Source organism: Ursus arctos, unplaced genomic scaffold (assembly GCF_023065955.2).
Source record: "Ursus arctos isolate Adak ecotype North America unplaced genomic scaffold, UrsArc2.0 scaffold_26, whole genome shotgun sequence".
NCBI lineage: Eukaryota > Metazoa > Chordata > Mammalia > Carnivora > Ursidae > Ursus > Ursus arctos.
Window position 1 is genome coordinate 6,463,645 of NW_026622941.1, and position 26,553 is coordinate 6,490,197.

The 26,553-nt window shown below is 48.3% G+C and overlaps 1 protein-coding gene across 2 annotated transcripts in view; it reads left to right on the top strand.

The window, feature by feature from the left end:
• Positions 1-26,553, top strand: part of NTF3 (neurotrophin 3) — a 65,272-nt gene that overhangs the window by 37,494 nt on the left and 1,225 nt on the right. Inside the window, exon 1 of one of the 2 annotated variants that reach the window (XM_057319007.1) lies at positions 16,419-19,387. The exons of the other annotated variant lie outside the window; for it this stretch is intronic. The gene's annotated coding sequence lies outside the window, so the exon portion shown is untranslated. Of the gene's footprint in view, positions 1-16,418; positions 19,388-26,553 lie in introns of those variants that run through there. 2 annotated transcript variants of the gene reach the window in all.

Here is a 26,553-nt window from a genome sequence, read left to right on the forward strand (position 1 = left end):
TCCCGTTGGGAGCATTGGAACAAAATTAGGAAGATCTGATCCTGGGATTTGGGTTCTGTGATCTTCACCAGCCCTTCTCTGTCCTTCCCGTTATTTCAGTGACTGCATTCAAAGGAGCAGAATTTTGTTCTCCCAAATGCTCACATCCTAGTGCCTGGGAGGAAGAAGTCTTCAGTGTGGTGCTTATTTCTATTCCGTATTTAACTTACTTCTTCTTAGGCCAAATTCCGTTGAGTGTCTTCTATGATTTAATCGATCTAATGAAGGTTATGATGTTGTCATAAAAGCAGCACGAAATTTAAAAGAAAAAAAAAACTAAAAAAGAATAAGTAGAAACTGCCATTTAATTGGGTGCACAAAACCCAGTGCCAGCTGGGCCATTAGCCGGCTGTGACCTTGGGCAATTCACCTTGGATCCTTGGGCCTTGGTTTCCTCCACTGTAAAAGAAAGGCTGAAGAGTTAGAAGACCTCCGTGTTCCCCCAAGTGCTAAAATCCTCCTCTCCTGTGATGACTGTTTTTAAAAATGCCACTGTCATTTCAAAGCATGTATTTGGGGAGATCCCCCAGGGAGCATGACCTTGTGTTGTCGCATATCTGAGAGGTTGTCATTCAGTCAGGCGGTGGTCACCTGCAGCTGTGAGTGGCTTCGACTGGTCTAGAAGGTAGGAATTCTGAATTTGCCATTTTCTTCTCCAAGGGACTGGCCAGATGCCAGATTCTTGCACCTCCTGCCTCTCACCCGTCCTCAAATGTTTGGGCCTAAAAAGATTCTTTTGGTTCATCTTGCTAGACCTGTCCATTAATCTTGCTTCCTTCAAACCTAAACATGATGAACGTTCATCCTTGAATTCCGACAATTAGAGATGAGGTATGTTTCACTGTGAAGTTACCAAATCAGAGTGAATTTATTTCCCAGCACATAGCAGCAGAGGGATAGACAGGCCGGTTCTTCCTCCTCCCTCCCTGCCCAGACCCCGCTTTGTCCCACCATCCTCTCCCCTGGATTTTTCCTGCTGTATATCTCGTACACCCTTGCAAATGGACAGATTCGTTCCACTTTCCCAAACTCAGCCGCTGCGCCTGCTCCGCCCCCTGCCTCTCCCCCCCACCCCCACCCCCGCCTGCTTCCCACCCCCATGGTTCTCTTCTGATGAGATTTCCTCTCTGAGGGAATATTTTGGTCCTGTTCTCTGTTCCCAAACAAATTCCCCTGGTCCTTTAAACCTGGTTTCAATCAACATAATCAGTCTGTTCAGTGATACCAACTCCGTCTTGATTTGTTCGTGTAATTCACACTGTGTCCTCCACCTCTCGGGCTGTTTTATGTATACATACTTAAATACATATATATGTGTATATATTACATGTAATGTATGTATATTATAGATTGAAAGAGAGATACATTTTCCATCATGCCTGTAATTTCTTTTCATCTTTCTCCAAATCAGTGTCTTAATGCATATCACCTAAACTGGATTCATTTTGAGAACTCTATGGGCTCTTTTTACTTTTTAAGAAGAGCTCTCTAAATCTGGGCCAAGAACGAGTTATCGACGGAGGACAGACTTCTTTTCCCCCAGTCCTAAATCTCAGCCACATAGCAGAGTAGTGAAGAGTGGGGTGGGTGGTTTGCTTCTCCATGCTCCCCACCACCAGGGGTGCTTTCTCAGTCTTCATGCATCCTATTACAGGTCCTTTCTTTTGTCTAGAAGAAAGGCTACGAGGCAGCCCTGGGGAAGTTCTGACTCAGGGACGGCCTAGAAGACAGTGTGCAGATGAACTCAGAAATGGCAGCTTAGTGGTAAAATCCGGGTACACGCCCCGCATGCTGAATAATACCAGCCCCGCAATTACACTGCCTGGTTGTGTGGATACAGTGAAGCAGGACAGTATTCTGAGTGATAGTGAAGCCCCCCCCTGCCACCTGCAAGGTCATTAACACTCATCACCTCATCGTGGAGGGTGGATACCATCTAGAACAGCAAAGTCAATTGAATTGCAGAATCGATTCTGGCAAGTCATGGCTTTAATTTCAGCCAGGCACTTAAGAGAGAAAAGTGTTTTGTGAATTATGAAATTTTAACTTTACAACATTCAGAGCAAGAGTCTGGGGGAGTCAGAGTATAGTGATGACAGAGCCACTTTCCCAAACAACAGGCGAGGAGAGAAGAGTTCTAGGGGAAAGGGACAAAGCTCTTTGGAGGGAGGCGGGGAGGGGCTGGGGTGTGCAGAGTCCTGGAGACAGGCAGAGAACTGCACGAGGGACACCACCACCATTGGGGGCTCCAGACATTCCCCAGGGGTACAGTGACCATTTCAAGTGAGCAGAATAGGGGGAAGCTCCACATCTTTGCTTAACTACAGGCTATGGACAAGCATGGAATTGGATGGGATTTATCATTAATCCAGAGCTAACCCTGACCAGTAAGGCAAAATGGGGGAATACTGGCCAAACCTTCCTTGAAGGTCACAGATCTTGGCAAACATGTGTCTCTTTCACATTCCGCAACAATATAAAAATAATTTTGAACCATGAATTTTTTAAAAGATTTTATTTATTTATTTAAGAGAGAGTGAGCACAAGCTGGGGGAGGGGCAGAGGGAGAGGGATAAGCAGTCTCCCTGCTGAACAGGGAACACGACATGGGACTCAATCCCAGAACCCCGAGACTGTGACCTGAGCTCCATAGTCAGATGCTTAACTGACTGAGCCACCCAGGCAACCCTGAACCATGCATTTTTTTAACGTTCAATTTTTTTTAAGATTTATTTATTTGAGAGAGAGAGGTGGAGGGGTAGAGGGAGAGAGAGTTTTAAGCAGACTCTGCACTGAGCATGGAGCCTGATGAGGGCCTGGATATCACAACCCTGAAATCACGACCTGAACCAAAACCAAAAGTCAGAGGCTCAACCAACTGTGCTACCCAGGTGCCCCAAAATTTAATTTTTATGAGATAATTTTTCGCTCATGGCCTCCTTTGTTTTTGTTACTTACCCATGTCTTTGATTTAGTGAGACACCCTATATTTAAAAAAAAAAAAAAAGAGGGGCACCTGGGTGGCTCAGTCAGCTAAGTTTCATTCTAAGTCTGACGTTTGATTTCAGCCAAGGTCATGATCTCGGGGTCGTGAGATCAAGCCCCACGTCAGGCTCCAGAATAAGCATGGAACCTGCTTACGATACTCTCTCTCTCTCCCTCTCTCTCTGCCCCTCCCAACCCCTTGCTCATGTGCTCTCTTTCTAAAAAAAAGAAAAAAGAAAGAAAGAAAAGAACAGAATGGGAGGAACTCCATTTCCCTTTGGCATTGTTAGTTGTTCATGAGTTCATTTTAAGAGCAGCTTCTGGTGTACAGGTTTTCATGGGGAGGAATTATATGGTTGGGATTCTTCCACTCCTCTGATACGGAGACAAGACCCCTTTCCTATCGTCCACTGAGAGCAGGAAGCTGGATTAACTGCCACAGGCTCCAGGAGGGAGTATCTAGCACGTCCAAGTTTTACAGCAGGAAAACAGCCCCTCGCCCCAAGTCTTTTACTGAATCCTGTATCACGGTCTGGATGCCGAAGTGGGAGCAGGGACATCTGCGTTCCTGGGGGCATTGCACTTGGTCAGCTGTAACCTGAATGAACAGTTTGTGCAGTTCCTGTTGACAAATCTCCCCCACCACCCATCCTCCCTTGGCTAGAGGGCAGGGGCTGTGCCCTCCTCTTTACTTCCTGTCCTGGGCAAGTGTGCCCTTGCTTTTCCCGGCTCCTGAGGCGGTGGCTGGAGAAAGGGGGGGCTGAGGGGCCATAAATGGAACGGTTCCCCTGCTTTTACCCGTCTGTACCAGCCAGCATGGCTATGAGACCTAAAGACCTGGTATTTCCCTCACTTACAGAGCCCAAATGCATCCTTAGGACATGCCACCCAGCCCTGAGGCTTCTCTTCAATAAAACAAGTACTGATTGTAGGATGAGTATGCCCCCCAGATGATGTCTGATAAAGGCTGTTATTTTGAAATACAAAATGTGTGTGTCTCTCAACTGCCGGTATTCACAGAAGCTGGGCATGTTGTCAACACCTGCTTTGAGCTCTTTCCCTTTCCCACCCTTCCTTTTGGCAGCTAAGTTGCAATTCATTTCCTCCAGGACCATCCTCCTCTCTCCTGCCCTGTTACTGGGTCTTGCAATAGACACGTTAGCTAGTTTCTTCTTCCACAGTATAATTTGTGTTGAGAAACATGGACTCCCTGACTTTAAGGTCTTTTCTAGCACTAAAAATTCCTCTAGCTTTTATAGACTGTTTCATGGGCTATTAACGTGGAGCAGACTGCCTTTGGAAACAGCAATTCACAAGGGGTCAGCACACCTGGACTCATACTTTGCCTTGTGTCATCAGCCAGGGAGTAACTTTAAATGCGTCACTTTCCTCCTCGGGCTTTAGTTTCCTCGTCTGTCACACAGAAGCACTATGTGGATTCGGGAAACTCTGATGTGATAGCATATTGAAATTATAAAATAATGCTAAAGAAGCAGGATCATGTTGATACTCCCATTGCCACCAAGTGCATACCCCAAGAAAAGGGACTGGATTTGTAGTAAGAAGCTTTCGGGTAGACATCAGGGCATAGACAACTGAGAGGAGCCATGGCCCCTCCCAGAGGCCTCTTAGAAGGGTCCGTGTGGGCTGTTTATAAGGCACATCCCTTGCCCTGTGGCCATACCCCTAGGGAGCTCTTCTTGGAAGCAGGCAGGGGGGTCTGGGTGGGGGCTGGTGAAGAATGATTAGAAATCTACATGAAAAGGCATTGGAGGCAGAGGCGGACCTCTGCACGGATTAGAATTTGTTCCCTGGGGGAGATTTCTCTGCAGAATTTGGGGACAGATAGATGTCTTTTGGCAGAGAAGTCTCTTGTTTCCTAGTGGAAGTTAGAAAGTGAGGTTTGGCATTGGACGGTGATTGGAGCACAAAGAGACAAGGAATGAGCTCCCCGCTGCCTTGCATAACCCCTAGAAGTCTGATGCAGGAAAGCATTATGTACAAGACAGAAAACCAACCTGGGGGCCCTGACACCTTTGCCTGCCTACTGTCAATTTTCACCTGGTCAAGAAAGTATCACCTGGCAAGAGGTATGTTATTTAGCTAACAGTAAGTTTGCCATCTATCCATACACAGGATCTAAAGAAGTTTCGAGTTTTTATTTATTTGCTCATGGAAATACTTTGAAAAATCTATACCCAGACTTTACCTTCCTGGAATGGGCGAGAATCTTATAGGACTGTGTCAGCGAAAGAGGGTTGGGGGTCTGTGTACTGGGAAGGGAGAAGAGCATGGTAGGGCATATAGTGTACATGAGTATGTAGGGGTTGGGGGTTCTGGTCCTGGCTGTGTCACTTACTGGCTGTTTGCCATTGGACGATTCATTTAACCTTCTTATGATTCAGTTGGCTTGGATTCAAAATGGAAATACTATTGGTCCTCATATCTCATTGAACTACTGTAACGATAAATTTGAAAATATACAGAACAGTATATATGTTAGGAATTATTATGACATTTGGAACCCACCACTGCCACCATCCTTGCTTTTTCCCCTTTGGTGCTTACTTGCTTTATCCCTCTTTATGGTCAATTTTTTGTTGGTATGATTTGAACCCGCCTGAGTGTGGGGAGGCGCTGATCTCCCATGATGCTGAGTGACTAGGCAGTTTTTCAAGGTTGGCATTGCCCCCTTCTCTAGTCTCTTCCCATCTGTACCTGTTCCCCCCCCCCCCCCGAGCCCAGGGCTCCCAGGAGGGTGGTGCTAAGGGAAGTGGCAGGGACCTCTACTGCCAGGAGCTAGTCTCAGAGTTAGCCTTTTGCTTTCTACTCTAGAGAATCAGTGCCCTCAAATTGCCATATTGATGACTGTATTAATTTACCCCAAGAATTGTTATTCAGTGAACTACTTAAGGGCAAAAACAAAAACAAAAACAAAAAAAACCTCAAGCTTTATTTTTGATTATTAAAGAATGGGGAAATGTTGAGGGAAGTCGTCAGGGGGGTGGAATAGGAGTGGGCCAGACAGAAAAATAGGAATCAGCCAGGAAAGGGGGGGACAATGGAGTCTCTGCAGAGGTGAGTAGGTACTGGTGCGTTTGCAGAACTGAAGCCCCTTCCTGTGGCTGGTATGCGGAGGGTAAAGAGAGAACAGTGAGCGATAAGGCCAAGGAAGAAGGCACCCAGGAAGCCAGGCTGGGAAGGGCCTCCTGCCTGGCCAAGGGATTTGGGCTTTATTCTGAAGGTTTTAGAAAAGGACACATTTTTGCAGTTGGGAAGTGACCCAATAAGGCTTAACTTGAGAAAGCTCATCCCATTCCAGTGTGGAGAAGAAACACCAGGAAGTCTGGGAGAGGACAAAAGTAGGGTCTTGGAGACCACCTCAGAGTCTGTTGATGTTCCCTGGGCAAGAGAAGTCATGCGGGCCATAGAGGTATGGACTATGCAGGAAAGGGGCACAGGTCAGAGATGGAGGAGCCAGAATCACCTGGAATTAAAGATCAGTGTGATGCGGGGGGCAGGGAAAGGCGAAGACTCAAGCACCGTACCTGGTGAATGCTGGTACCCTTGCCTGCAAGCAAGCACAGGAGGCCAGAGGAGGACCAGGGCTTGGGGGAAGGTGGTGACGTCAGTTGGGGACATACCACCCTCGAGATGCCTCTGAAACATTCAAGGGGAGACGCCCAGCGGGCAGTTGCATCTGCAGACGCGGAGTCTAGGACTGGGGTCCGTGCTGGGGGCGGGGGTGTGGGAGTTAGCCACAGGTGGAGAGGTGTGTGCAGGTGTGCAGTCACAGGTGCAGATGAGGACACAGGATTGGGGGAAACAGCACTGAATGTGTGAGAAGGTCAGCACTGGTGGCGGTTGGACGAAACCGTGAGCATGCTGTCACAGCAGCTGGAGGAAGGACTGCAGGCGTCTGTCTGATTGAAATGAGGTGCTCAGGGGTGTCCTGGTGGTGCTGCTTCATGAGTGGCCTGGTGCCCTGGTGACGGAAGGTGGGATCCTGTCTGTTGCCAGGGGCTGAGGAAATGGACGGAGCCACACGTGCTCTTGTGCAAAGCTGGGTTGGGACCTCCTTAGCAGAGGACAACTATTTTCTTTTCTTAAGGTTGGCAAGAGGTGGACACTATGTACCAAGGGGTGGAAGTCCATGGGGGGCAGGCTGAAGACAGAGCCAGGATGGAGGCCAGAAGCAATGAGGATCCCGTGCAAGAGGGACGGAGTGGGATCAGCGTGTTACCATAGGTCCTGTTAGAGAGGGCTGTGACAGGGACAGCTGGCCACTCAGTGGAAGTGACGGCTGACCCAGGGCAGGCCGGCGGTGCAGCCCTTCCCCTGACCGCGTGATCAGTAGCACCCCTTTTCACTTTCGGCAGTGCATGGGTTTGGGGGTTGCAGGATCCATCCCTTCAACCGTGTGCATTCCAATGGATTCCGGCAGGTCGGGACTGAAGGAGTTCCTATCTGAGGGGCTCTGTGAAGTAGGGAGCAGGGTTTTCTGTGTTCTAAGAGACCTCAGGACAAGTGCCGTTTTGAAACTAGTGTCCTCGGGGGAGCTGGAAATAATAGCAGAGTCTTGTCGGTCCACAGCAGGGCTGAGCGGAACCTGAGAACATGAATGTGTGGGCAGCAAACAGAGTGTCTGTGCTGTCCCTGCCTCTGAGCAGCCCGACAATCAACAGGGATGACGGAGGCTCCAGTCCACCTGATGTGTCCACCTGACGCCCCAGGCGGCCGCAGGGCAGATGTGCCCATGGCCGGTGCATCAGCTGAGCCCATGCACCAGGCAGTAATTCAGACCAACAGTCAGCCCTGAGCATGAAGACATTTACTGCAGCTTTATTTATGAGAGCAAAGAATTGGAAATAATAAATTTCCTACGAAGGGGTGTAATCCAGTAAATTACAACACATTCCTATGATGGAATATTATGTAGCCATCAAAATTTTGTTTGCGTAGAATTTTAATATGATGGGAGAATGCTTCAATTATAAGATTAGGTAAGAATGTCACAGAATGCTGTATATTAAACATTCTCAACTATGGAATGCAGAGAAAAACTTTGCATGTGTTTAAAAAAGGCTGGACACAAATATTCCATAATGATACTTGTGGGAGCTGATAGATTTCTTTATATACTTGCACATTTTTAGAATATTCTTCAATATGCTCTTATTTTATAAAGAAAAAGACTCTCTCTAGAGAAATTTATTTAAGGAAAAAATTCTTTAAACATAAGAAAGGGTGTATGCAATCACAGTTTAAATTTGTCTCCTCAAAAAACCATTGTAGGGAGTTTTAATTCCTTCAGGACTCACCCGAGGAACACCACCAGCCTGGCCTGGTATCTGAGAACATGGATTTTGGTGTCAGAGACGCCTGGGTTTGAATCCCAGCTCTGCTACCAATCTTCACTACCTACTTAGCTGTGTGGGATGGCCATGGTGTCATCTCAGGCGAGCTACTTTCTCTTGGGTGTGATTTCTTTATTTATGAAAGTGGGGGGACTATAAATGTCCCCAGTTTCATCTTTATAATTCCAAAAACCCCAAAACTCAAAAAAAAAGGCATCATTTCTTGAGGTTACAGCAGATCCATTTGGCTACAAAATATGACCTGAATCGACACGATCTCCCTCCCTTCAGTGAGCGTTGATAATTTTGCAGCAGACATATTAGGTCATTTCATCGTGGCCTACTGCCCCAGGCCCACTGAGAGTATTAGGTAATATACAGGGTTTCAGATAAGAGACTGTAAACTGGGGGACCTTCCTGGGAGGGTTACTGTAGAATTAAATCAGTTATGACTGTGGAGTTCCTAGCCATAGTCCCTGGCATGGAGTCATGCCCAGTGAGGTTAGCTATCATCATCATTGACCTTCTAATTATTCTTGAACCTTCACTAAATAGAGTGCATGGTTTCTGCTTGCCCTCTCTTCCTTCTGTTTCTTTCCTTATTGGGACCTGAGAGAAGACTGAAGTGTGGCTTACCATGGGAACTCAGGCTGACATGATTTAAGACCAAGAGTGGAACAAATGGGAATTTGCAGCAGGAAGTTCTCCTGCCTCTTTTCTTCTTCCGGATTTCTAGTTTCCTGGAGAATAAGCCATAGGGAATAGTGCGCGTTCACGGGGCACCCGGATGGTTGAAGAACTCATCAAAGGATAAATAAGTCTGATTGCCTTGGTGAAGAATTGAATCTCGAAGCATATGTGTTCACTGTGGAATTGTAATGTATTTATAGCATAGTTGCTCTCCATTTTGCTTTCATCTAAAACTAGTCTAATATATAATATTTTTTAATTGAAGAATGATTTTTTTACTGCTTTCCATTGGAATCCACAATCAGATTTTTTGTTGTGAGACCTTCTTGTATTCTTTAAAATATAATTCAGTTCACAAAACTTTGCTTTGTACACAACCTTTTCAGAAGCATGAGTAGGGTACAAACTGAGGTCATTACTTCTTCCTTTTCCTGGATGACTGGCGCTTCGTAAATTCTGTTAGTGTGGCATTAGCCACTACGTTATTAACATCACCAAGGGGAATTAAAATGTATCATGTTATAGGATCAAAAGTTCCACATTCTGAATCAATGCCAGTGTATTTCCAGACCGTTCTGTTTGACCACAGTCTGCAGTGATCCCCTCCCTCCAGCCACATGACTCATCCATGTGGGGTGGAAGTCACTCACTGCTCCCACACATCTCTGTGGCCCCACCGGCTTCCCTGTGGTGGAGGTTTTTCCTTCACAACATCAACACAGAATCACAGAGCCTCGGGTCTGGAAGGAACTTTTTTTTGCAACTGGCTCTATTAAATCCAGTTAATCTGGTCATTTAGACTGCATGCCTGGAAACTCACAACCACATGCTTTCTAGTAAGCTGAAATACATCTCCCTGAAATAGATGGCTCTAGTGCTTTGTGAGTCGGTCCACTGGAGGAAGAGCTAGTCGGTTGGCCAGATATGACGGCCCTACAATGAGCCAACGAACTTTTCCACCTCCATCCGTCCTTGTTTGCCCCACCACAGCATGCCCAGCACGGCGTCAGGACACATTCCTGCACATTCTTGGGTTCCAGCTTCTCCTCCGGATTAATCCATTCATTAGCACCAAATTGCAGCATGCCTTGCCAAGCCCATCAAGCATAATTGGAGCTTCTGAAGTCGGATCCCCCAATTACATTAGTTCAGCTGTCTCATTAGCCACCACGCATCATCCAAACCCATCGTCAGACATGTTTTCCTTCATTATTGTTGTCATTTTCTTAATGCAGGTATTGTGGAGAAAGATTGTTTTTAACACGCACTTTTGTTCAACCTATTGTTTGATCTCCGGAATGCAGTAAATCTTGACACTAAAAGGAGGCAGGTTGGGTGAGGGTGGGAGTAGGGGTGGCTTATAAAGAAGTAGGGGCAGAACGTGGGCCAGTGGCAGGCCCCATCCATCTACCTGGACAGGGGGACTTTCTTGCAGCCAGAGGGAGCCCGGCTTTGGAAATGACACACTTAGTATAAGCTGGCACTTCAAAGATCCGGTGAGCCTAGAGAAAAGTACGGTGTGCATTTTGCACTACAGGGGCTCCCCCAGACTTCACAGACAGCTGAAGGAGCTCGGCTCCCTGGGGGATCATAGGCGTGTGGTCTGCCCTCTGGACTCTTTAGGACTTTGACGGTAAAGAGGGTTGTCTTTTAGGAAGAGTGTAGGACCAGGTGTCAGGGAGCAGGGATTCTGGTACTGAATTAACCTCTAGCTGTGACAGCTTTGAGCCTATCACTCACCACCTCTATGCCCTAAAGCTTTCAGCTTTAAAATAGAAATACTTTCTTTCATTTTTTTTTAAAGATTTTATGTATTTATTTGAGAGAGAGCAGGTGAGAAAGAAAGAGAACACGAATTGGGGAGGGCAGGGGCAGAGGGAGAAACAGACTCCCGGCTGAGCAGGGAGCCCATCCCAGGACCCTGGGATCATGACCTGAGCCAAAGGCAGACACTTAACCGACTAAGTCACCCAGGCGCCCTTAGAAATACCCTCTTTTAATTTCCCTAACTCCATCTAGACCAAAAAACCTAAAGACAGTAGAATATAAGCTTTAAACTGCAGTCTTTGGCACATAGCAGGTGCTCGATGTATCACCCTTCCTTCCTATAAGAGAGTGGATCGTTCTGCCATGTGCCTAGATGTGTTTCTCTGCCTGGGACCCACGTGTCTGTTCTGGAAGGCCCTGAGCCCTCGATCTAGCCCCTGGGACCTCGTGTTTTCTCCAATTGCCCCTGGCTGCACTTATTAGGTTAAGGGGCTGCCTCACTGCCTGTCTCAAGGCACCCTACTTCCTCTCCATTAGCACCTGTAGGGATGAAGCCATTAAATACAATTATGCTTTTGAGGAAGAGGGGCTACACACAGTCCTCAGGTTCCCTTGACCAATTTGAGGTCTTCAGCCCTTCTAACGCAACCCCTCCAGAACTGTGGAAACCCACCTTCGTTCTTTTGGGAAACGCACAAAAACTAGTGTGAAGCCATGCATTGTATTTTTCAAGAGTCAAGCCCAGTCATCCAAAGATGCATCAGAAAGTCACAAGGGGTGGGGTGGGGGGGCACATGGGGTAGGGGTGGGTGAGGAGGGACGGAAGGTCTGTTTGTATCCCCATGAGGAGTATTGGAAGTTATGTTGGAAAACTCTCTTCAGCCTTTATTTACCATGGTGGCTAGCCGCGGGAGGAGGGGGGAGCCGGGCTGGGAAAAAGAAGACAATAGAATGCTGTGTTGCCTTGCTATAAAAGCATGCTCTTAAGCAAATAATGTGGCAAGCTCAGTCAGAGCACTGCTCAATTAGCCCCAGTGCCTAAAGGAGGGTCTCCCTGCAGCTGGTGGTAGCGGCAGGCGTGGCGGGCTGGGGCAGAGGCACTCAGGAGGCAAACCTGCAAGAATCCTAAGTGGGAATTGGCCTGGGACGGGAAGCACAGAGCGCTTCAGCCTGACCCAAACCCACGCTGCTTGAACAGAGGGCCTGAGAGGGGCTGGATGGGCTGTTCTAGGGAGAGGCGGTGTGGGGAGCCCACGGATGATGTGACCAGAAAAGTGAGTGCAAACGTTTCATGCAGAGAGTGACCAACATATGGAACGTGTTATCGGGAAGGGTTACAGGCTGGAGGAGCTCCTAGAGTTTTTCAGGGGTGGGATGGGGGAGGGGGAAGCCTTCAGAAACTCAAGGAGGTTTTTAAACAAAAGGAATTTGAGAAGGGTTGGAGAAATAATGAGAAATGCAAACTTGACCCAGAGTTTCTCTTTCTATCTCCTGGGCTTCTCCCCTGCCTGTCCTTACATGTTTCCAATTCACAGGGACCCAAGAAGGCCACTGGAACCATGTGCCTTACTCTTTAGACGAGCAGAGCCTGTGTGGTGTGTGTGTGGTGGGGGCGGGGGAGGGGTTAAGGAAATCCCCCAGAGCCGTCTCTCAATCCTCTGTGTCCAAGGGGGCCAGAAAGAGAGCATCAGCCCAGAGTCTTGCCTTAGACCCCCTGTGGGGGGCACACTGATAGCACTGGAATGATCTGAGGATGATTTATTCTGATCCTCTCACTCTAGAAGAGCAAACTGATGCCTGGAAGGTGGGGGGGAAAAAGGCTTGTCCAAGGTTTCCCAGTGACTACAAGCTGGGAGGGGACCCCCATCTTTGGAGTCCCCTTAACGCTTGGGTTTTCTCCCCTTGTCAGCATCCCTCTCCCAGCATACTGCACACACACACACACACACACACACACACACACAGAGTCACACACTCCACACAATCACATGCGAACACACCACACACACACACGCTCACACCAATATTCACAAACACACACACATACCATACACTCGCATGCAGTCATATGGACAGACACACCACACCCAGATATTCATACAGACACATAGACACACCACATGTGCGCACACACACAGATATTCACACAGACACGTGCACTTAGACACACCACACACTCACACACATACATACACATTACACACTCAAGGCAGATGCACACAACACACACAGATATTCATACACAGACTCACACATATACACACACTCACAAATACATATACCCAGACATACATACATATACCTCACACACATGGACACACACACGCACTACCTGGCCTGTTTCCCAACAGCACATGCATTGGTTGAAATTCCCGCTCTTCCCACCTCTGAAGACCAAGGGCTGCTGGCACTGCCCCCACCCACTCTTAGAACGAGCCACAGGCGGCCTATATGCTCATGGCCTGTTTTGTGGGCCTCTGCAGCATTGCCAGAAACTCTTTGTGAACCTGAGTGCTCCTGCCCTCGGGCTTTCCTCCGGTCCCTGATCTCTGGCTACCTGCCTGTCTGCAGCACCAGCGTGATATTTCTCTGGTGGGTGGGAAGGAAATGTGAGCTAGTGCGTGGATATCTGGGGGGATAATGTCAGGGCGGAGCGGTTTCTAACATGGATAGAAGTGCACCCAGCCTCTGGGCCTACAGTGGTGGTGGCTTTGGAGGGGACATTCACTCCCAGTCCCCCCGTTTTTCCCTAGCCAGGAAAAAGTGCACCGGTCCGGGGGCCTTTGACTCAACTGAAACCCCCTGTTCAGGAAAACCTTGTCTTCCTCTCTGTGTCTCCCTCCGTCTCTCCCTCCTTCTCTCTCTCCATACACAGGCACACATGCTGGTGCACACACACCCTGAAACCTCAAAGAGCAGGGGGTGTCTTCACACCCCCGCTTCGCCACTTTGCAGTCAGGCCCATCGGGACTGCAGCACCCCGGCTGGAGCACACCCTCAGGTGATTGGCAGCTCCAGGGGACCCCTCCTCTCACAGTTCCAGCCTCAAGTCATCAGCAGTGCACTGGCAGTGGTCCTAGAGGTCCATTTTAGATCTATCCTCCAGGAATTTACTCAGACGCTTCTGGGCAGATTTCATGAAATGTCATCATCAAAACTAACAAATGACACATTTAATCTGTATAGTTTTTCCAGCTCTGGGTGTTTGCTTATTTTCACTATGTAGCAAACCACCCCAAACTTAGTGGCATAAAATGCAACCATTTTCACATTTCTCAAGATTTTGTGGGTCGGGAATTTGGGGGCTGCTGGGCCGGGTGATTTTTCTGTGCCATGTGACCTTAACAGAGGTTACTTGGTGGTATTCAGTTGGCAGATGGGCTGGTCTGGATTATTTAGGCCAGTTTTACTTGCGAGACTAGCGCCTTGGCAGGGCCAGCTAGAAGACCATCAAGGGAAGCCTCTCCAACATGCTGGCCTTGGGACTGTCAGGTGACTCACGTGGTAGCTCGGGGTTCCAACAACAGATGGAAGAGGAAGGCCTCTTCGGGCCTAGCGTTGGAAGTCATCTAGCATGACTTCTGGCATGACTTCCTGGTCAAACAGCAGCCACAGGCTACCCCCATACAAGGGGAGGGCATGTAGACAGCACCTCTAGACAGGCAGGTCAGAAATGAGCAGCTGTTTTTAAACTAGCAACATGCTTGTGTGTGATATCTGGCCCCAATGTATTTTCTGGCTAGACCCTCTTGTAGATTAACCCATTTTTGATACCTGATATATCAAGAGAGCCTCTATACTTAAAGCTCTCTCAAGCTTTCAGGGTTCCACATGTGACTGGCTTTTCCTCCGAGAGCAAGTACAGCCACACTCCATCCTTGGCATCCCTAGAATCATAAAGACAATTGGTTGGAATGCGAGAAGCTCTTCAGAAACAATGAGGTTTTCCAACATAATGGTCTTGGGGGCATTGAGGAACAGGGAGACCAAAGGGATGGAAAGCCATCAGGGTGGACCCGAGACCATCCAGGGTGATGGCATGGTCAGACATGGAAAGTAAAATGCACAAAATCCCAAAGCCCTTGAGGAATGTGGAGATCATGTGAGGGATGGTGCTGATGCAACACAGATATTTGTGAAAGGAAGAGGAAGGGAAGAATACTTCTTCTGTGGGCTACCTCTCTGGCTGGGTCAGGCTAGGAGCGCTTCAGCCCTCTCACACTGTAGTGTTGAAGGTACCATGTTGGTCAGGCTCACACGGGACCCCTCTGTCTGCTCGAGGAAACCCTGCAGGCAATGAGCCTTGGGGACAGGTTTCCCTCTTGGTGTTCTTAAATATAGTGTCCCGCGTTGGTTCCAAATGAGCAGCACAGGGCTGGTCCTCTGGAGAGCTGGCTTCTATTTCTGGCTCTTCTACTAATGTGTCGTTTCATTTGGGGCAGGTCACTTTCCTGCCATAACCTTCCCATGCTACAAGAATCTGAGTGGATTAGGATGTGGGTGTCATGCTCCACATGACACAGAGGAATGGGGAGGACCAGAAAATGAGACCAGTAATGAGGATCATTTGGTCTGGCGAAGAAATGGCTCAGGTTTGGCAGAAGGTAATAGAAAAACAGATTACTCCAGCTAGAAAGAACCTTTAAAATTCTTCAGTTTGAGGGGTGCCTGGGTAGCTCAGTCAGTTAAAGCATATGACTCTTGCTTTGGGCCCAGGTCATGATCTCCCGGGTCTTGAGATCAAGCCCTGCATTGGGCTCCGTAATCAGCGGGAGTCTACTTGAGGATCTCTCCCTCTGACCCTCCCCCTACTCACTCTCTCAAATGAATAAATAAACAAAAAATGAATAAATGAAAAAAATGTTCTTTAGTTTGAGAATTCTTCACCTAGGATCTGTGGGCCTCTGGGTTAAATTTCAGGGAGTCTGCACAGCCTCGAAAGTTTTCTGAATAGTTGTTCTTTGATGTGCACATGTATGCTTCTCAGGGGAAAGATGCTTTAGCTTCTATCACATTCTGGAAAGGTCAGTGATCCAAAACTGGTTAAGAGCCACTGCTTTAGTCCACCAATGTTATGTCATGTGATTCCTAACCAGGAGGGATAAAGCCTCCCCAGATGAGATGGCATTCGGCAAGTGTGAGTGCATTTTTTCCATTGTCACGTGATTGGGGGGATAAGACTAGCATTCAGTAGATGGGGGCCAGAGCTTTGTGTGGGGGGGGGGGGGAAACAAGACTGAGCAATGAACTACACTGCTCAAAGACCAGCAGCACCCCATGGAGAAATATCATCAGGAATTGAGACCCTAAGACGAGCAATGATTCTCCCTTTGCCACAAAGCTCATCAGTGGCCAAGTTGGGCTTTATTCATAAATCAGAGCAGGAAATGTGCCAGGAGTCCACATTGTTTTATTTCTCCTTGCCAACTGCAAATACACTACAAAGAAAACCAAAGAATCAGAAATCTGTCTGGCCTTCAAAATATCCAGCGATTTTTAAAAAGAATCCCTGGGTTCTTGGTCTTCTTCACCATCAAATAAAGAGGGAGGAAAGAAGTGCTTTACGAATTGGGAAGCTGGGGGGTATATAAATGAGCCTGATAGCCCTAAGTGGCATTGTATATTTTTCAGCCACTGTGAATTGGTGACACCAAGCTTAGACTGTGAAACAGACTCTTTACGTTTCAGAGCCCCTGTTCTGGATATCCCTTTCTCTAAAAAGGAAAGAAGCACTAATATACCAGCGTGGCTATCACTGCCTAGTGCACTGCAAGCAAGTGGCAGGTGCCTCAGATTCCCTGGAATGAACTGGGAGGTGTTAGGCAGTATTGGCTATAAGTCAGGCCCATGGGGTCACCCAGAGAGGGGTTGACATCCTGGCTCTGCCTCTCAGTTGATGTGTGATCTCAGACAACATGCCTTAATCCCTCTGAGCCTCAGTTTCCTCAACTGAAAAGTGGGGATAATAATCGTATCTATGAGGATTAATTGAGATAATCCATGTAAAGTGTCCCACAAAGTCCCTAGCATATGGCGCGGCTCAGTGAATGTTAGCTGTTATTACAAGCGATTATTATGACTGTGTCTGTGATTAAAGACAGCTTTGGGTTCAGAGTGTTGGTGCCAAAATTGCTTTCAGAGGACAAGCTCTGAGTTGGTTTTCAGTCTCGCCCAGCTGCCCAGAAAGAGAGCCGTAGACTGTTTGGGATTGGAGTCATAATGTTTATGAAGTGCCTACTGCACACTCCAGTTTGGGTGAAAGATTGATTTTCTTCCTGTGTGCACATCCCAGCATCGCTTTACAAGTGGGCAAGAAGAGGCTCAGGAAATCATGTAGACGTCTCTCCTGCCTCAGTTTCCTGGTCTGTCAGAGTGTTCAGGTGAATGATGGCAGCCAGGGTGAGCAGAGGGGAGAGACCCCCAGAAGAGTAGGAGGTAACCGTGGCACTGGGAGTCTTCAGACCTCACAGTTTCTTGGAGAGGGGATCCAGACCAAAGACAGCCCTGGACCATTTGCCAATCTCTCATCTTCATGGAAGGAGGTTGGCTGCAGGGCCAGCGGGGAGTCGGAGGGGGAGACAGAAGCTCTATTTGACACGGACCCGATCGCCGAGGCTGGAGGAGAAAGACTGCCATCTGACTACACTGCAGCCAAGTTCTCATGGGGCCAAACCATTATGGTTTGGGTTGATCCCATTCTCGCTGCCACTGCTCTGGTTGATGCACAAAGGTTTGGGCGTTGCCAAGTCAGCTGCGGTCTTGGTTTGGAAGAGGCATCCAGAGTGTGAATGGAAGTTGTACTTCGGGATTTCCCTTAGCTTCCTGCTCTCAAGATGAAGCCAACTTCTTTTTCTGCCATTTTGAGACCCATTCTTGGCTGGGTGGACAAGATAAATAATTTATCATCATCATCATCATCATTTATTTTATTTATTAAAGATCAATTACTCAGCAGCCCCTACCTTGTGATAATACTAACCTACAGCTGTGCAGCACTTTGCAGGTAATGCAGATGCATGACACATAAACCCAACTCCAACACGAGGCACAAATCTCAAACAGAAGGTTGACTTGGACAGTTATTCTCTGATGCTAAGAGTTTAATGCCAGCTGTACCCCCAACTGTCTGTATAACTGAAGCAACCTTCTCTTGTGTGTTTTCACACTTGGAAAACGGGGTTTCCCCTGATGCAGAAGACAAAACCAAAATCAAAATGTCTTAAGATATTAAATGACACAATAATTTAGAAATAGCTGGCTGTAACACATCCTCATCTTGGGGACTGCAGTGTGTGTGTGTGTGTGTGTGTACTCATGCGTGTGTGCAGGAGAACACAATGCACGCCCATGTGCATTGGTGCCCATGTGCACACACACACGAGCCCATGCGTGCACACTTTTATGCACAGTGGTGGATGAATGTTAGTGCCCAGAACAAAGAAAACTAAATGTATAAATACATGCCATTATGGCCAATAGCTGGATTGACTCCGATTTTCTCTGCAGATCCTTCCTTGTCCACCCTCTGGCCATGAAATGAGAGTATGTAGTATGCAAAGGATAAAGTAAATCTGGATTTCCTGGGGCTTGTGTTGGCATACCAAGCTCCTTTCAGATCTCTTTGCCAAGACAGAGCCATGCCGGAGGCTTCCGTGGCCTGGGTAATAACTGTACTACCTTGCTCTTGGAGCTGAGGCACATTGTTTTGACATATGCCATACCTTCCGTCTTTCACTGCCTTGGGGCCAGAGGGGAGGGTATGCTTTGAACAATGTAAAATTCCTCTTCCAACAGCTGTGCAAAGCAAACTCACAGCTTTCAACTTCCATCTCAGGGCATCGAGCTTGCTTTTTGGATACGGGCTCCTTGTCCATTCTGGAATCTGTCTCCCTCATTTTCTGGCTTCCAAGAGGGACCAGTTTCAGAAATTCCTTTCTGAGGGGGGCAAGGAAACCTTTAGAGGTTCTCTCTTCTGTTTCATTTTGTTCTAGAATAGGCCTTCCCTGTTGACTGTGTGCCTTGTTTCCCCTGTAAGCCAGCAGCCCCTGAAAGTGGAGAACCTTGTCCTATCCCAGATCTCGGGCCAAGTGTTGTCTATGTCAGACAGTTTCCGAACCTGGAATTAAGTATTTTAACAAGAGGAACAGGAGAGCAGTCCATCTCCCTGCCTCTGTTCTCACCAGTTTTGACTGTGTTGATGCGGGTTCTGCCCAAGGATCAGGGCTCTCAAATGAGGTGTCACCAAGTGAAGCAGAGAGAGGAGGCTCTTCCTTCCTCCGATCACTGTTCGCTTCCAGTTTGGGGGAACGCAGAGCATGCTGGTCGGCACCTTTTGGTGACAGCCATCCACTTGCTCTACAATCTTGGTTCTATTTCTTGCCGTCTCTGAAGCTCAGCTTACATACACTTTTGTGCTTCATAAGACAGGGAACGTAAGAGTTGCCACCACTCGGAAGCGTGCTCAGAGTGAATGAAGTGGGATTTGGGAAAGACCGTGGGACTATAGGGGAAGAAGACGAGGCGGTGGAAACCCACACAGCCCTAGTCATGTGAGTTCATTTCTCATATACTCGTTGTAGCCATTCCAAGTCGCTCCTTCCCTTCATCCCTTTACAAGCATTTCCCTCCCTTGTTGGTTTTGGATTCTTCTTGCCCCCAGTGAGTTAACCTACGTGTTTCCAGTTTGAATCTCATCGTGCTATTTCCAGGCTGCCAGCCCCCACGGGTGCTGGGGAATAATTGGTCTGTCCTCACCGGTGTTTGTAGCACCTTCCCTTTGAGCGTCATCTGTGCATTTTAATTAATCTGCCACTTTTTCCTCTCTCCTGCTTCCGGATCATTAATAAAGAGATTAACCAAAACCAGACCAATCCCCAGTGGAGGCTCCACCAGGATCTCTCTCTCCCGGCAACCAGCCTTGTCATGGGGTCAGAACATCTTCATATGGCCTCACTGACTAATTTTCAGGCCTCGGGACCTGGGTTCAGAACAAAGCCAATTTGAATTAATTTTGCAATTAAGATATGGGGACCAAGCTTAGCCAGTCTTCTATATGGCCTTAGTTTAATATTTCCACCACATTCCTTTCCTTTTTGTCATTCTACTTTAAATCTGTCGCTTTCCCACCTCTCCCCCTTTCCAGTCCCTGAACAAGATATTAGGGTTATCTGGCAGGATGTAGTCTTTTGAGCCCTTAACATTAGTCAGAGACCATGTCATAGCTGCAGGAATTCTCCAAAGAATTAGGCCCTTCTGGATACAGCTGGACAGTGTCCTTGTTAACCCAGCCAGAGAAATGCATTTGCCTCCAGAGGATGTGGCTGTACCAGAAATAATGAAATGTCTTGAATTTGCATATTAAAAACTTGGCACATTAAAAAGTGCATCCACTTTGATCTCATGCCTCCTCCCTGAGGACAGCTAGAGCACAGCCTCTATGCCTTATTTGTAAGTCACCCTGATTTCCAGCACTGGTTTCAACGCCAGGCCTTGAGATGGTGTGTCTGGTGCTCCGTCCACTACAACACATGGCCTCTGCAGGGGTGAGTGACCCGCAGAGGGACCAGCCTCGGAGGACATCGGGCCTAAGGGGGACAGGAGTTTGTTTACTTCCATGGTGAACACTTTCACAGGGAATATGGGGAGGAGGAAACAGGAGTGGTGGCCTCAAACACCTAGAAATTCTGCCCAGAGCTGAGGATTCTTGGGGAGGTGCTCGACCTGCAGCTGCCTTGGTCCCAGCCTTGGAACTTGAACTTCCTCTGGAAATAAACTCTCTGCAATGTTGGAGAGCAGGGATGGACAAACCCTATAGCGTAATCCGTAAGGGCATCAATTCCAGAGCCAGACTCTGATCAAATCCTGGCTCTGCTGCTTGTTAGCTGGTTATTAACCGTCTTGTGCCTCAGTCTCCCCATCCGAACTGGGGAATGTTAGTACCTACCCCACAGGAGTTGTTACCAAGATTAAAGATCTAATGTGTGTCGGTCCCTGGCACATTGCATTTTTGTTCCTGATGCCCCTACTCCAACCAGGCTAAACCTTCACTCCACACGTGGACAGCAAGCAAGGTCTCTAGGTCCATGGTCAGGAGGAGGCATATGTACTGGGAAGCTAGTCATGGAGAGGTAAACTGGAACTCAAAGGAGAGCGCCCCAGGTGTTTGTGTGTGACAGGACAGACACGGGTGGCTGTGGGCTCAGGTTCTGTCCCACCCCAGTCTCCACCCAGCTTTCTTTTCCATTTCAGCCGCTTTGCCCAAGAACCCTCTGTGTGTGTGTTGTAAACTGAGCCAGAAAGGAGAAATCAGAAATTGCTCTCTTTTGAGTATTTTGAGGGATGGTGAAACCTTGTAGGAATGTTGCTCCAGGGACTGAGAAAACACCATATGTGGGAAAGCATTTCTAAGTGAGGAAAATAGCATCTGCTAGTTGGTCAGGATCTTGGAAAACTCTGAGCAGGGGAAATGGGCACTGGGGAGAGTGTAGGAAGGGGGTTTTACTGAGGTCTTTAACAGGTCTTTTTCCAATTATAGCCAAGAAGAGCCTGGGGACCATGGCCTACTTCAGAGCCAGGCCTTGTATTTTCTTTGGGAAAAGAGGGCAGAGTTGAGTGGCTTCCAGACCAGGCTTGGCAGAAGCCCATACAGGATCTCAGGCCAGTGAGCAGTGTCTTGGGCAGGTCTCGATGGTGGTAGGCACTCATTCACTAAGCAGACATTGAGACTCTGCAATGGACCAGCCCCATGCTAGGCAGCAGGCACGTGTAGATGAAGAAAGCATGGCCCCTCAGCCAAGAGAAGACCTACGGCCAATGATAACACAGTAGGATGCTTGGATGGGGGTCTCTGTTAACAGTGACCAAAAGAGAAGAATAGAGGCCCTTCTAAATTGAAAACTTCGCCGATGTGCCTTGCTTGGGTCAAGCCAGGACTGCCTTCCTTTCTTCACTCCCCACTCCAGGGAGCTAGTCTTCTGGGGAAAGCCCATCCCAGCAGATGGGGTGGAAGATGCAGGCTCCAGGGACCAGAGGGAGCCAGAGATCAGATTGAGGCCCTTCGTGCCCCAGCTTATTCAGAAACACTACTTCACAGCTTCCCGTACTTGTTTGCTTTTGAGATTTGCCTCTTCTCTGTGCTTCCAATTTGCAATAATCTTTTCTTCTCTCACAACTCGTGTGGCTGGTCTGAGATCCAAGTACTTGCTAGCAGTGGCATTTGGGAGAAAGCTCTGTGTTGGTGCAGATTGCTGTAGGCTGTATGCGGAAAAAGGAATTCCTGAATTCGGCTGCTAGGTACCTTGCACACTGCGTGGAGGACGGGCGTGCAGCGACTCTGCTGCCTCAGAGAACTCAAATCCACGTTCAGCGAACATTCCCAGGGTGCCGCTACATGCCAGACACTGTGCTGAGAGCTCTCATATAGATTTCATTATGAACCCCTCACAATAATGCTGCTTATGCACAAGGCCACATTTATTTATTGAGCTTTAGAACCGGCGTCCTCTGTCACTCTCTGCCATTACTGAGGAGTCTAATCTTAGACGACTCCCTCCATTCCCACCCCGGGCCTCAGTTTCCTGACTTGTAAAAATGAGGGGTTTACACAGGTTCCTTTCCGCTTCAAACATCTGTGTTTTGGAGAGGTCTAGTTGCAACATTCTTGGACTTGCTCATTATGAGAAAGCTACAAGCAGATTATCAAGGTGGCAGCCACAGGCATCCCTGCTGGGTTTTAATGCAGCCTTACAAGTGGGTTAGAAACCCTTCCCAGTCTGCAGATGATTTATTCCCACAACTTATTCTCAAGCATCATGGTAAGGTTTTGGATTTGATGGTAAGAAACAGTGCAGCTCCAGAAATAGGTAGGACCAATGCTAAGAGGCATTTGGAAACTTTCTTATATTATTAATTTTTTGTATGTGTCACACCCCCACCCCGACCCATGGTGACCTGATTTCTTTGTGTTGAGTTTCTGTGCTTAAGACCCGAGAGGGACAGAGTTGTCTAAAAGAGTCAGGAGACCTGGGTTCTAATCAATGCCTTGGGTCCCAGAGGCAGCGTGCAGCGAGTTGGGCTGGTAGGACCAGTCCGCCCAGGTGCAGTATTGTCCGGGCAGAAGCTAAAAATAGTAATAAAATCAACTACAAGCCATTCTGCTTTTTATAATCAGCATGCTCTGGCAATTCTGAGCCATATCCATGATACGATGTTCCTTCCTGACAATCCTGACTTCTCCCACTGCCCCATTTAGTCCCCACATTTTTTTTAAAGATTATTTATTTATTTGAGAGAGAAAAAGAGCGAGAGAGCACAAGTGGGGTGAGGGACAGAGGGAGAAACAGACTCCCTCCTGAGCAGGGAGCCCGAAGCGGGGCTCAATCCCAAGACCCTGGGATCATGACCTGAGCCAAAGGCAGACGCTTAACCGACTGAGCCATCCAGGGGCCCTTAGTTCCCACATTCCTTAGTTGCCACTGCCAAGAGGAGGAAAGCAGGTCGTCATGAGAGCCTTTTCATTTGGCACATCCCCAGGGTCTCCCCGCCAGACTGCAGCTGAAGTTATGGCCCCTGTCCATAGGTCTGAACGTGACCCCCTCCCATGCAGCACTGAGTGGGCTTTGCCCATCCCTCCCGACCAAAAATGGATGGCTGCTCTCACCTTCAGACAATTTCACCAAAATGGAACATCCTAGCTCCTGCAGCCAGGGCTGGCTTCATGGGTGTGCAGCCAGTAACCATCGTCCAAGGCCCTGCACTCAAGAAGGGGACCCCACGCTCAGGGTTTAATGCTCTGTGGTTGCCATTTTGAAATTCCTAATTTTATCTTCAAATATGTGTTTTGTAAGGGAGGTCTGATGGGACAATGGAGCATGCACCGGGAGGCTCGCAGTCTTGGCTCAAATGCAGTCACCCCACCTGCCACCACCCTGCCTCTAAATTATTTTCACACAAAGCCCTGCAAATTAAGTCATTCTGCCTTCAGCTACCCTCTCTTCTATCCCAGCCTCCCCGCACCCAGACCTGGACCTCCACTGTGTATTCACGCAGGGGCGAGGCACAGGCAGGAAGGGGCTCCTGGCCTTGGAGAGGAGGGAATCTAGTGAGTAAAGTATGGAGAGCCCTGGGGCCTGTCATACCTGCTGCCACAGCCAATCCAAAACCTGCCGCAGGAATGCCAAGGAAGTGGCGGTTGCTGCTTTTGGGGGCCTTGCAGCTTTTGGGGGGCCACGTAGAAAAGTTTGCTTTCCAACCAGGCACTGAAGAATGAGTGTAGTTTCAACAGGAGAGGTGAGAAAAGTGTGCCAGCAGAAGGGAAAAGCATGTGCACACAGCTCCTAAAGCTTGTTCAGGCAGCTTTGGAAGAGCAAATGGGCTGGGGCCAGGCCGCTACGCCGGAAGTGCAGAGGACTCCTCTACCCTGTGCCTTTCTCTTCCTCCTTCAACTGCAGTTAGGTTTTCGTCATCTATATAATGAAGGAGCTGGATTCAATGCTCTCTTTACATGGCTCTTCTCCCCCTGGGCTTCCTTTTGAATCCCCAGTCCACTGGCACCATCCATCTTTCTTTTTGTCCATGCACCCTTGTCATTACCTGGCTAATCTGTACATCGACTCTCATTCTCTCTGGGACTTCCCGTCGCTGACCATCCTTGATCTATTTCCCCCTGATCAGGTACCCTGTGTAGCTTACAGTGGCTGGGATTTGGGAGGATTTAATAAATTGTTTTCTGATAGACTCTTAGTCCCAAATTGCTTTACCGCAGCTGTATTCCATTTGGAGTGGGGAGAAAGGGCATGCAATTCTAGCTGCATGCATGCCATACATTTTGTGTTCAAGGTTCATTTTGTTGGGCCTGCAACACTGAAGGAAATGTCAATTATATGCAGAGTGGGAGGGAGAGTAGTTATCCTGTGGGAACCACTTTCTTAGGATAATAGATTCTTAGAGCGGTCTCTAGGGGTGGGCAGCGAAGCTAGAATCCTTCTCTCGGCTTTGACCTTGAAGGAGTCAGTTGTCCACAAGAGTGGTTCCCATGGAAGGAAGATGATCCCCTTATCAAAGAGGTGGGCCAAGAGCCAGGAGGAGGAAGTTGGAGCAAAGTGCCTGCAGCATTGCTGGCCTTTGGGGACAAGAGAGCAGTACTTCAGACAAGATGGGGAAAGAGACTGCATCTGGAAGTCCCAAGAGCGAGTTTGCGTGGGCAAGCTCAGACACGGGTACTTGGTAAGCAGTGCTGCTTCTCTGATTCCTGTGTCTCTTGTTTATTTCCCTTCTATTTTCCCCCTGGATTTACTAAAGTCTCTCTGCAAATACCAAAGGTGAACCAAGGGAAGTGCTCTTATTTTCCATGCTTAGAGCCTTTAAGAGGAAACTGTGAGCCCCAGGGGGCCAGTGAGGTGGTAGCAATGGTAACTAAGGTTTGGCTACCTCACCAGGGTGGTGTGGATCACAAAGCGCAGGTGGAGATCACTCCTGCTGCCAGCCCTCCCCGCCTGTAGAGTCTTCTTCCGGAGCCAACCTTCAGAAAAGCTGGGCTTTGCTCTAGTGAGGGAGAGAGGAGCCAGAAAGGTGTCTTGAGATCAGCCCTATAATTCCATAAGGACCCAGCGGAAACTGTGTGTCGAGGTTCTGCTCTGGCCACAGAAGGAGAGTGTGGATGGGTTCAAGTACAATTTAAACGAGGAGATAGCAAAATGAAAATGCAACCCCCCAAAAAAACATTGTGTACTAGAAACGTCACATTAAAAGGCCAAACAAGGGGAAAAAAAGAATCCACAAGGAATCTCGCTGTTCACGGCAGGTCCAGCCCATTCACTTGAGCTGTTTTGTTGCTGTGCCTCCAACTTCTGCAGGTAGTTCTCTGGTGGGGAGGGGTCTCTGGGAAGCAGTTTGGTGCCCTGGTGAGGAATGTCTGTTGGAGAGCTCGGCCAGGCCCTCTCACAGAGTGGGGAGCAGCCCCCGACCCCCCGTGTTCATTACAAGGGCGGGAGAACGGCTCCACCAGACACTGCCTGGCCAGGGATGGGCCCATTCTGATGCTGCGGTGTGCGGGCAGCTGACCCATCCCCAGCCTCAGGGTATTCCTTCCAGGGACCCAGATGCTGCAGGAGGTGTAGGGGGGAGGGCGGTAGAGCTATGTTCCTTAAGACCATTGCAAGTCTGCTCCTGTTGCTAAAAGAATGTAAATATGCCTTTATAATTTTCAGGTACAACTTCATAATTTGCCAAGGTGGAGCAGGCTATCGTCTTCTCAGGCTCAAGTGATATTTAAAGAAGTGGCAGGATGTCATCCACGCACAACAGAAGTCTGCAGATAAGAGCAGACCTCAAATGCAGACCTAGATTTCTGTCTAGGAAAGAGGGCAGAGGCGGAAGTCCGAAGTATGAGCCTCATCCTCCCTCTGTCCTGGAGGCTTTTGAGGACCCAGGTCCTGGGGACAGCCCTAACTCTTCTATACCCTAGACCTCACCACTCAGGTTTTTGGTTTATTTAGTTTAATAAAAAAATTACTTTGCCCTCTCTGTCATTCACGAGCACAAGACACACATACGTGTGTGCACACGCACCTGTCTTTCCCTAGCACACAGCCACCATGCCAGAGGAAGGATGATTGAGGAAGAAGCAGGTGGAATTCCAGGAGAAAAAGGTACTTTAGAGATTCAAAGGACTCCTATGGAGGCAGTATTTCCCAAGGAAGGAAGTCAACAGCCCTGG